Source organism: Bombina bombina, chromosome 3 (genome assembly GCF_027579735.1).
Source record: "Bombina bombina isolate aBomBom1 chromosome 3, aBomBom1.pri, whole genome shotgun sequence".
In the NCBI taxonomy this organism is placed as follows: Eukaryota; Metazoa; Chordata; class Amphibia; order Anura; family Bombinatoridae; genus Bombina; species Bombina bombina.
In genome coordinates, this window is record NC_069501.1 from 289237048 (window position 1) to 289249770 (window position 12723).

The window sequence follows — 12723 nt, forward strand, 5'->3', positions numbered from 1 at the left end:
ATTTCGAGGGACTTTAGGGTTGGAGCAGCTTGGTGCCTCTTGCGCACACTTTAACACACCTACACACACCTATTGTGGACATATAATGTCCTTGCTGAACAAAAGGCAGAATAGTCATGGAAGGAGGATATGCGAAAGGATCGACCGTATTGTTACCCCACCTACTACGCAAATGGAAGATGTACGGCAGAGTGAGGCCCAAGCATTCGCCCCTAAGCACTCGGATGTGGAAGAAATAACCCAGGCTGGTTCCCCTGACCTAGATCTGGGTGTATGTGTAACGGAGCGCCCAGTGCAAAATATAAGGAAATGCTTTGCGGACTCTGTGGCCGGACGACCAGCTCCTGTTTGTTCTGCCGAGTCCACCAGGAGGGATGTAGGTACCGGGAGAGCTGGACTAGCGAAAGACCACGCTATGACAACTATACATAACACGGAGGGCTGTCACAAGGCTTGCAGATTACTTACTTACCCTCCTGACTTCCAATGCCAAGATCTAGATGGGGACGCTTTGGCCCAGCTATATGTCAAGGTCGGCCTTGTGCGATGGCGGTCCCAGGGCCCTGAGGCCTCCTATACCTTGAAGGCGGTAAGATCTGGGGTTGGTTAAACTGCGAACTGAAAGACCGGGACCCGGCAGGATCCCTCTAGCCTGCCGGATTGTGTGAACTGTACCGCATTGAAACCTGCACCGCAGTGCGAAGTGTACCGCATTATAAAACCTGGGGGTATTTTTGTGATCAGGGAATGGGGTCTATGTGACTTCTTTTAGTTACTACTGTGATAGCCACGATTAGTTGTTAATGCCCAGTATATCCTCTAGATATTGCCAGCAACTTTCGGTGTTAACTGTGGAATTATATGCTGACTTATATTATTAATGTACATTGCATTATTTCAGATGTTTATTCATGTTGAACCATACTGCAACCCCATAAGTATATTTCCTTGGATACAATAGCACCTTGATGTTAATTTAACCCACTCAGTACACTGTTTGACTTTAGCTGAACTTGCTATATATGTGCCTCCATTGGTAGGGGTTGGTAGGGGATTTACACCTCACTATAGCTAACCTGACACGAGATTTAATTAAGTAATCTAGATGGGTCTCCTTGCCTCAGTACCATTCTTAGTAGCCTTAGCGTGCTGTCTGCGGCCGGGGCAGCATGTGTGGCACATATTTTTCCTCAGGGCTCTGGTAATTTGGAGATACATAGAGATCTTAGGTAAACTTTGTTTGTGCATGGGGCCTAGTTATATCCTAAGCTCATTCACTATTTTGGGTGCAGGTGCAGCTAGCATAGTGCGACAGGACCAATATTTTTTTTTTTTTTTTCCCCTCTGGGATAGTGTAAATCTCTACCCTAGAATTCAAGGTGTTCTGTGTGGGTGATTTTCTGAGTCTAGAGGAAGTTGGCTATGTTTTACTCTGGCATATAATTGTATATTAGCTTAGTGGCTGAGTTTTGATCATAAGTAGTCTCCTCTGTTCATTAGTGATCTTAAATTTCTGGGGACTAAATGTTTAATTGTTGAGTTCATTAGCGAATTAAACGCTCTAGGTGGGTTACTCATTGGTGGGATTTATACACAAGAAAGTCTTATTAGTATAGAAATGATAGGCTTTCAATAGGTAATTTAAATCCTGAGGTATATTCGGTTAAGCAATGTCTAGTTGGCATATATAAAATTGCTAATTATCACCCATGGAGTCTAACAGATGATAGTGTGATCCACAAACTCCCTATTCTTTTTAGTGTCTTAGTATAGTCCCTATTTGGGGGAGAAATGGGTTAAGTTAGATATTTGATTGCTGCCAACATGTGTCTTCTTATGTAGAAGCGCCTGCGGTGCTGGCTCATTACCCCTAGAAGCCTAATAAGAATTGGTGTAAGAGTAATTGCTATATTCATTGCTATTAACTTAATAATACCTACAAATAAATCTGGGGTCTAAGTTGGGGCCCGCTTCTCATGACAATAGGCTCACCCAATTTTATGAACTAACCCTATTCTTGTTGTATGCCTATGTATTATGTTAGGAAGATCTAGAGTGTAACATCTAGCTGAGGTCTGTGGACACAGGATGACCTATGTTTTCCTTTTAGAAATTTGTTTAGCAAGCTAGGTCTTATGAATATTAATTTTATGTTATTCTAGGTCCATGTTACCATATTTAAATACAAAATGAGGTGCCGCTCATGGTTATGAAACTTCCTGTTGTTTAGGATCATATATTGATTATTGTTCTAGTACATGCCTTTGTTTCAAATACGCATGACATGATGTATGTATGTAGGTATGTTGCCATGAAAACATATGAAGCTGCTTTTGTATATTTCTGTTACCTCAATAAAAACTATTTTTAAAAAAAGGCAGAATAGTCCTTATAGTCAGCATCTTGAAAGTTGGTACTCTTACATAACGATTCAAAATTTTCAGATCCAGAACTGGTCTGAATAAATTTTCCTTCTTTGGGACAATGAATAGATTTAAATAAAACCCCAAACCTTGTTCCTGAAAAGGAACTGGCATGATTACCCCTGAAGACTCCAGGTCTGAAACACACTTCAGGAAAGCCTGAGCTTTTACTGGATTTGCTGTGATACGTGAGAGAAAGAATCTTCTCACAGGGGGTCTTACTCTGAATCCTATTCGATACCCTTGAGAGACAATGCTCTGAATCCATTGATTTTGGACAGAATTTATCCAAATATCCTTGAAAAACATTAATCTGCCCCCTACCAGCTGAGCTGGAATGAGGGCCGCACCTTCATGCGGACTTAGGGGCTGACTTTGGTTTCTTAAATGGCTTGGATTTATTCCAATTTGAGGAAGGCTTACAATTGGAAACAGATTCCTTGGGGGAAGGATTGGGTTTTTGTTCCTTATTTTGACGAAAGGAACGAAAACGGTTAGAAGCCTTAGATTTACCCTTAGGTTTTTTATCCTGAGGCAGAAAAACTCCCTTTCCCCCAGTAACAGTTGAAATAATAGAGTCCAACTGAGAACCAAATAAATTATTACCTTGGAAAGAAAGAGATAGTAATCTAGATTTAGATGTCATATCAGCATTCCAAGATTTAAGCCACAAAGCTCTTCTAGCTAAAATAGCTAAAGACATGGATCTAACATCAATTTTGATAATATCAAAAATGGCATCACAAATAAAAATGATTAGCATGTTGTAGTAAACAAACAATGCTATATATGTCAGAATCCAATTCATGTTGCGCTAAATTCTCCAACCAGAAAGTTGATGCAGCCGCAACATCAGCCAAAGAAATTTCAGGTCTGAGAAGATGACCTGAATATAAATAGGCTTTCTTTAGATAAGATTCAAGCTTCCTATCTAAAGGATCCTTAAAGGAAGTACTATCTTCCATAGGAATAGTGGTACGTTTAGCAAGAGTAGAAATAGCCCCATCAACTTTGGGGATTTTTTCCCAAAACTCTATAGAATTTGCTGGTAAAGGATACAATTTTTTAACCTTGAAGAAGGAATAAAAGAAGTACCTGGCTTATTCCATTCCTTAGAAATCATATCAGAAATAGACCTTTTACGTTTATTAGAAGGTGGAAATGCAGACAAAGCCTTCTGGATAGAATCAGAAACAAAATCTTTAAAATTCATAGGTATATCATGTAGATGTACTATTACTGATGGATACACTATCTGCATGTAAAAGTTTATCATGACAACTATTACAAATGACATTCGGAGAAATAATTTCCACAATCTTGCAACAAATGCACTTAGCTTTGGTAGAACCGATGTCAGGCAACAAAGATCTAATATAATATACTGTGGCAAATAAACTAACGGCTAGATTACGAGTTTTGCGTTCTGAGGGGTGCGGTGCCAACTTGCACATTATTGTCACCACTCACTTCCCTACAGCGTTGGTATTACAGGTTTTCAGAAACCCGGCGTTATTAGGCAAGAAGTGAGCGTAGAGCAAATTTGAGCTCCATACTGCACTCCAATACCAGCACTGCTTAAGTCAGTGGTGAGCTGGTTGTACGTGCTCGTGCACGATTTCCCCATAGACATCAATGGGGAGAGTCGGCTAAAAAAAAGCCTAATACCTGCAATAAAGCAGCGTAAAGCTCCGTAACGCAGCCCCATTGATTCCTATGGGGAAACAAAATTTATGTTTACACCTAACACCCTAACATGAACCCGAGTATAAACACCCCTAATCTTACACTTATTAACCCCTAATCTGCCGTCCCCGACATCGCCGACACCTACATTATACTTATTAACCCCTAATCTGCCGCTCCGCACATCGGTGACACCTACATTATACTTATTAACCCCTAATCTGCTGCACGCAACATCGCCGACACCTACATTATATTTATTAACCCCTAATCTCCCGCCCCCAATGTCGTCGTAACCTACCTACACTTATTAACCCTTAATCTGCCGCCCCTAACATCGCCGCCACCTACTGATTGGAACAGCCACTATAATGCAAGCTCAATCTTATTGGCTGATTGGATCAGCCAATAGGATTGAAGCTCAATCCTATTGGCTGATTGCATCAGCCAATAGGATTTTTTCACCTTTAATTCCGATTGGCTGATAGAATTCTACCAGCCAATCGGAATTCAAGAGACGCCATCTTGGATTCATTCGGGAAGAAGTCTTCGTTTGAAGAGGATGCTCTGCGCCGGATGTCTTGAAGATGGACCCGCTCCGCACCGGATGGATGAAGACCACTTCTGCCGGCTTGGAAGAAGACTTCTCCCGGCTTCGTTGAGGATGGATGTCAGCTCTTCAGAACTGTAAGTGGATCTTCAGGGGTTAGTGTTAGGTTTTTTTAAGGTTTTATTAGGTGGGTTTTTGTTTTAGGTTAGGGTTTTTTGGCAGCAATAGAGCTAAATGCCCTTTTAAGGGCAATGCCCATCCAAATGCCCTTTTCAGGGCAATGGGGAGCTTAAGCTTTTTTAGTTAGGATTTTATTTGGGGGGTTTGGTTGTGTGGGTGGTGGGTTTTACTGTTGGGGGGGTTGTTTGTATTTTTTTTTTTTACAGGTAAAAGACCCTTTTAAGGGCTATTGGTAGTTTAGTTTAGGCTAGGTTTTTTTTTATTTTGGGCGGCTTTTTTATTTTGATAGGGCTATTAGATTAGGTGTAATTAGTTTAAATATTTGATCATTTGTTTTTTATTTTGTGTAATTTAGTGTTTGTTTTTTTGTAATTTAGGTAATTGTATTTAATTTATTTTATTGTTGTGTAAGGTTAGGTGTTAGTGTAATTCAGGTTAGGTTTTATTTTACAGGTAAATTTGTATTTATTTTAGCTAGGTAATTAGTAAATAGTTAATAACTATTTCATAACTATTCTACCTAGTTAAAATAAATACAAACTTGCCTCTAAAATAAAAATAAATCCTAAGCTAGCTACAATGTAACTATTAGTTATATTGTAGTTAGCTTAGGGTTTATTTTATAGGTAAGTATTTAGTTTTAAATAGGAATTTAGGTAAAATAGGAATTATTTAGGTAATGATAGTAGGTTTTATTTAGATTTATTTTAATTATATTTAAGTTAGGGGTGTTAGGGTTAGGTTTAGTACAGTGGCGGCGATGTTGGGGACAACAGATTAGGGGTTAATAAATGTAGGTAGGTGGCAGCGATGTTAGGGGCGGCAGATTAGGGGTTAATAATATTTAACTAGTGTTTACGATGCGGGAGTGTGGCGGTTTAGGGGTTAATATGTTTATTATAGTGGCGGCAATGTCGGGAGCGGCAGATTAGGGGTTAATAATTTTATTTCAATGTTTGCAAAGCTGGAGGGCCACGGTTTAGGGGTTAATAGGTCGTTTATGGGTGTTAGTGTACTTTTTAACACTTTACTTATGAGTTTTATACTACAGCTTTGTAGCGTAAAACTCACAACTACTGACTTTAGAATGCGTTACGAATCTTGCGGGATAGGCTGTAGTGCTCACTTTTTGGCCTCCAAAAAAAAGCTTGTAATATAGGCGCTATGGAAGTCCCATTGAAAAAAGACTTTACGAAAATCGCGTAAGTTAATTTGCAGTACGGCCAAAAAAGTGTGCGGGACAGCTGTACCTACAAGACTCGTAATAGCAGCGGTAGTGAAAAAGCAGCGTTATAACCCATAACGCTGCTTTTTTTTTCATAACGCAAAACACGTAATCTAGCTGTAAGATAGTTGCGATTTAAATACCGTTCCTTAAAAACTTTAACAGTTCTATCCTTGGGCTGCAATATAACAGTATATATAGCGCATAAACTTTTGAAACAGAAAAGAGCCCAAATTAGCTAGTAGTGTCTGTAAAAGAAAAAATACTTACCGTAATAATGCTGATAGACAGTCGTCCACTGCAAGCAGACAGGCAAACCAGTGCTGAAACATATCAGCAGAGGAACATATATAGGAGTGTGTAGAGAACTATAAAGGGAGGCAGAAGATGAATCACTGCGACAGAGGTAAGAACGTTGACCTTAAGCAATACTCCCCTTACTTCCCTCTGACAAACATTGTACTCTGAGGAAAAAACGGACTACAATATACAATGAAGCACTTTTCTTAAGCACATCATACTTTAATCACCTCCAAAGGAGGCAAAGTTTAAACTTAGATATGAGTGAGGTGGGTGGGGTATTTATAGTCTTTGAGGTTTGGGAAACTTTGCCTCCTCCTGGTAGGAATGTATATCCCATATGTAACAAATTGTGGACTCTCGCCACCTATATGAAAGAAAAATGGTTTGGAAATAGCAAAGTGCTACTTGTACTTATTGCCCTATAATAACTTGCAAAAAAGCAAAGAACATGTAAACATTGGGTATTTCTAAACGCAGGACAAAATTTTGAAACTATTTAGCATGGGTGCTTTTTTGGTGGTTGTAGATGTGTAACAGATTTTGGGGGTCAAAGTTAGAAAGTGTGTTTTTTCTATTTTTGCATATTTTATTAAAAAAAAAAGTAGTAAATTAAAAAATATGATGAAAAGCATAATTTATGTAAGAACTTACCTGTTAAATTCATTTCTTTCATATTGGCAAGAGTCCATGAACTAGTGACGTATGGGATATACAATCCTACCAGGAGGGGCAAAGTTTCCCAAACCTCAAAATGCCTATAAATACACCCCTCACCACACCCACAATTCAGTTTAACGAATAGCCAAGCAGTGGGGTGATAAAGAAAGGAGTAGAAAGCATCAACAAAAGAAATTTGGAAATAATTGTGCTTTATACAAAAAAATCATAACCACCATAAAAAGGGTGGGCCTCATGGACTCTTGCCAATATGAAAGAAATTAATTTATCAGGTAAGTTCTTACATAAATTATGTTTTCTTTCATGTAATTGGCAAGAGTCCATGAGCTAGTGACGTATGGGATAGCAATACCCAAGATGTGGAGCTCCACGCAAGAGTCACTAGAGAGGGAGGGATAAAAATAAAAACAGCCATTTTCGCTGAAAAATTAATCCAAAAAAACTTAAATCAAAAGCAGAAGAATCAAACTGAAACAGCTGCCTGAAGAACTTTTCTACCAAAAACTGCTTCCGAAGAAGCAAATACATCAAAACGGTAGAATTTTGTAAATGTATGCAAAGAGGACCAAGTTGCCGCTTTGCAAATCTGATCAACTGAAGCTTCATTCTTAAAGGCCCATGAAGTAGAGGCTGATCTAGTAGAATGAGCTGTAATTCTCTGAGGCGGGGCCTGACCTGACTCCAAATAAGCTTGATGAATCAAAAGTTTTAACCAAGAAGCCAAGGAAATAGCAGAAGCCTCCTGACCTTTCCTAGGACCAGAAAATAAAACAAATAGACTGGAAGTCTTCCTGAAATCTTTAGTAGCTTCCACATAATATTTCAAAGTTCTTACCACATCCAAAGAATGTAAGAATCTTTCCAAAGAATTCTTAGTATTAGGACACAAGGAAGGGACAACAATTTCTCTACTAATGTTGTTAGAATTCACAACCTTAGGTAAAAATTGAAAAGAAGTCCGCAAAACTGCCTTATCCTGATGAAAAATCAGAAAAGGAGACTCACAAGAAAAAGCAGATAGCTCAGAAACTCTAGCAGAAGAGATAGCCAAAAGGAACAACACTTTCCAAGAAAGTAGTTTAATGTCCAAAGAATGCATAGGCTCAAATGGAGGAGAATTTATGAGAAGAACACCATGAAATGTAAGTCTTCCAAACTCGATAATAAATCTTTATAGAGACAGATTTACGAGCTTGTAACATAGTATTAATCACTGAGTCAGAGAAACCTCTATGACTTAGTACTAAGCGTTCAATTTCCATACCTTCAAATTTAATGATTTGAGATCCTGATGGAAAAACGGACCTTGAGACAATAGGTACGGCCTTAACGGAAGTGGCCAAGGTTGGCAACTGGACATCCGAACCAGATCCACATACCAAAACCTGTGTGGCCATGCTGGAGCCACCAGCAACACAAACGATTGTTCCATGATGATTTTGGAGATCACTCTTGGAAGAAGAACTAGAGGCGGGAAAATATAAGCAGGATAACATCAAGGAAGAGTCAGCGCATCCACTGCTTCCGCCTGAACATCCCTGGACAGGTATCTGGGAAGTTTCTTGTTTAGATGAGAGGCCATGAGATCTATATCTGGAAGACCCAACATCTGAACAATCTGAGAAAATACATCTGGATGGAGAGACCACTCCCCTGGATGTAAAGTCTGACGGCTGAGATAATCTGCCTCCCAATTGTCTACACCTGGGATATGCACCGCAGAGATTAGACAGGAGCTGGATTCCGCCCAAGCAAGTATCCCAGATACTTCTTTCATAGCTTGGGGACTGTGAATCCCACCCTGATGATTGACATATGCCACTATTGTGATATTGTCTGTCTGAAAACAAATGAACGGTTCTCTCTTTAACAGAGGCCAAAACTGAAAAGCTCTGAGAATTGCACGGCGTTCTAAAATATTTATTGGTAATCTCGCCTCTTGAGATTTCCAAACCCCTTGTGCTGTCAGGGATCCCCAAACAGCTCCCCAACCTGAAAGACTCGCATCTGTTGTGATCACAGTCCAGGTTGGCCGAACAAAAGAAGCCCCTTGAACTAAACGGTGGTGATCTATCCACCACTTCAGAGAGTGTCGAACATTGGGATTTAAGGATATTAATTGTGATATCTTTGTATAATACCTGCACCATTGGTTCAGCATACAAAGCTGTAGAGGTCTCATGTGAAAACGAGCAAAGGGGATCGCGTCCAATGCTGCAGTCATGAGACCTAAAACTTCCATGCACATAGCCACTGAAGGGAATGACTGAGACTGAAGGTGCCGGCAGGCTGCAACCAACTTTAAACGTCTTTTGTCTGTTAGAGACAGAGTCATGGACACTGAATCTATCTTGAAGCCTAAAATGGTGAGCCTTGTCTGAGGAATCAAGAAACTCTTTGGTAAATTGATCCTCCAACCATGTTTCCGAAGAAACACCAGTTGATTTGTGTGAGATTCTGCAGAACGTAAAGACTGAGCTAGTACCAAGATATCGTCCAAATAAGGAAACAACGCAATACCCTGTTCTCTGATTAGAGCGTAGGGCACCTAGAACCTTTGAAAAGATTCTTGGAGCTGTTGCTAGGCCAAATGGAAGAGCAACAAATTGGTAATGCTTGTCTAGAAAAGAGAATCTCAGGAACTGATAATGTTCTGGATGAATCAGAATATGAAGGTATGCATCCTGCAAGTCTATTGTGGACATATAATGTCCTCGCTGAACAAAAGGCAGAATAGTCCTTATAGTCACCATCTTAAAAGTTGGTACTCTTACATAACGATTCAAAATTTTCAGATCCAGAACTGGTCTGAATAAATTTTCCTTCTTTGGGACAATGAATAGATTTGAATAAAACCCCAAACCTTGTTCCTGAAAAGGAAATGGCATGATTACCCCTGAAGACTCCAGGTCTGAAACACAATTCAGGAAAGCCTGAGCTTTTACTGGATTTGGTGGGATACATGAGAGAAAGAATCTTCTCACAGGAGGTCTTACTCTGAATCCTATTCGATACCCTTGAGAGACAATGCTCTGAATCCATTGATTTTGGACAGAATTTATCCAAATATCCTTGAAAAACCTTAATCTGCCCCCTACCAGCTGAGCTGAAATGAGGGCCGCACCTTCATGCGGACTTAGGGGCTGACTTTGGTTTCTTAAATGGCTTGGATTTATTCCAATTTGAGGAAGGCTTCCAATGGAAACAGATTCCTTGGGGGAAGGATTGGGTTTTTGTTCCTTATTTTGACGAAAGGAACGAAAATGGTTAGAAGCCTTAGATTTACCCTTAGGTTTTTTATCCTGAGGCAGAAAAACTCCCTTTCCCCCAGTAACAGTTGAAATAATTGAGTCCAACTGAGAACCAAATAAATTATTACCTTGGAAAGAAAGAGATAGTAATCTAGATTTAGATGTCATATCAGCATTCCAAGATTTAAGCCACAAAGCTCTTCTAGCTAAAATAGCTAAAGACATGGATCTAACATCAATTTTGATAATATCAAAAATGGCCTCACAAATAAAAATGATTAGCATGTTGTAGTAAACAAACAATGCTATATATGTCAGAATCCAATTCATGTTGCGCTAAATTCTCCAACCAGAAAGTTGATGCAGCCGCAACATCAGCCAAAGAAATTGCAGGTCTGAGAAGATGACCTGAATATAAATAGGCTTTCCTTAGATAAGATTCAAGCTTCCTATCTAAAGGATCCTTAAAGGAAGTACTATCTTCCATAGGAATAGTGGTACGTTTAGCAAGAGTAGAAATAGCCCCATCAACTTTGGGGATTTTTTCCCAAAACTCTATAGAATTTGCTGGTAAAGGATACAATTTTTTAAACCTTGAAGAAGGAATAAAAGAAGTACCTGGCTTATTCCATTCTTTAGAAATCATATCAGAAATAGGAAAACCCCTGGAGAAACCACAGGAGGTTTAAAAACAGCATTTAAACGTTTATTAGACTTAACATCAAGAGGGCTGGTTACCTCAATATCCAAAGTAATTAACACTTCTTTTAATAAAGAACGCATATACTCTATTTTAAATAAATAAGTAGATTTGTCAGTGTCAATGTCTGAGGAAGGATCTTCTGTATCAGATAGATCCTCATCAGAGGAGGATAAATTATTTTGTTGTTGGTCATTTGAAATTTCATCAACTGAATGAGAAGTTTTAAAAGACCTTTTACGTTTATTAGAAGGTGGAAATGCAGACAAAGCCTTCTGGATAGAATCAGAAACAAAATCTTTAAAATTCATAGGTATATCATGTAGATTAGAAGTTGAAGGAACTGCAACTGGCAATGTACTATTACTGATGGATACACTATCTGCATGTAAAAGTGTATCATGACAACTATTACAAATGACATTCGGAGAAATAATTTCCACAATCTTACAACAAATGCACTTAGCTTTGGTAGAACCGATGTCAGGCAGCAAAGTTAAAGCATATACTTCTAAGGCAGGATCAGATTGAGACATCTTGAAAACTGTAAAAGAAAATACAACATATAAAGCAAAATGATCAATTTCCTTATATGACAGTTTCAGGAATGGGAAAAAATGCAAATAGCGTAGCCCTCTGATAGAGAAAAAATCAAGAGGCAAACATCAATGGGGTATTAAAATAATGAAAAAAGTTTGGCGCCAAGTATGACGCACAACGTAACTGAAAACTTTTTTGGCGCCAATAATAACCGGAAATGACACACTTGCGTCACTAATGATGCAACCGTGTGTAAGGCCTGAAATGACAAAGTTGCGTCATAGACTTATTTTTCGCGCCAAAAAAATTATTGCGCCAAGAATGACGCAATAAAGTCTAGCATTTGGCGCACCCGCGGGCCTAATACCGCCCGCAATTTGCAAGAAAGTAGTTAATTGAAAAAAAGACTAAACCCCAGGTAAGAATTTTTTTTTCTTAGAAATGTTATTTTCCCCAAATATGAAACTGACTGTCTGCAGAAGGAAATACATGAACATGACTCATGGCAAATATAAGTACAATACATATATTTAAAACTTTATATAAATGCATAAAGTGCCAAACCACAGCTGGGGTGCCTTAAGTAATAAAAAACATACTTACCAAAAGACACCCATCCACATATAGCAGATAGCCAAACCAGTACTGAAACAGTTATCAGTAGAGGTAATGGTAAATTGAGAGTATATCGTCGATCTGAAAAGGGAGGTAGGAGATGAATCTCTACAACCGATAACAGAGAACCTATGAAATAGACCCCCGTTAGGGAAATCATCATATTCAATAAGTGATACTCCCTTCACGTCCCTCTGACATTTGCTGTACTCTGAGAGGAATCGGGCTTCAACAATGCTGAGAAGCGCATATCAACGTAGAAATCTTAGCACAAACTTACTTCACCACCTCCATAGGAGGCAAAGTTTGTAAAACTGAATTGTGGGTGTGTTGAGGGGTGTATTTATAGGCATTTTGAGGTTTGGGAAACTTTGCCCCTCCTGGTCGGATTGTATATACCATACGTCACTAGCTCATTGACTCTTGCCAATTACATGAAAGAAATAATGGTATCTTTAGAAAGTTCATTTAATGGCGAGAAAAATGGTATATATGTGTGGGTACAGTAAATTAGTAAGAGGATAATTACAGCTAAACACAAACACTTCAGAAATGTAAAAATAGTCCTGATC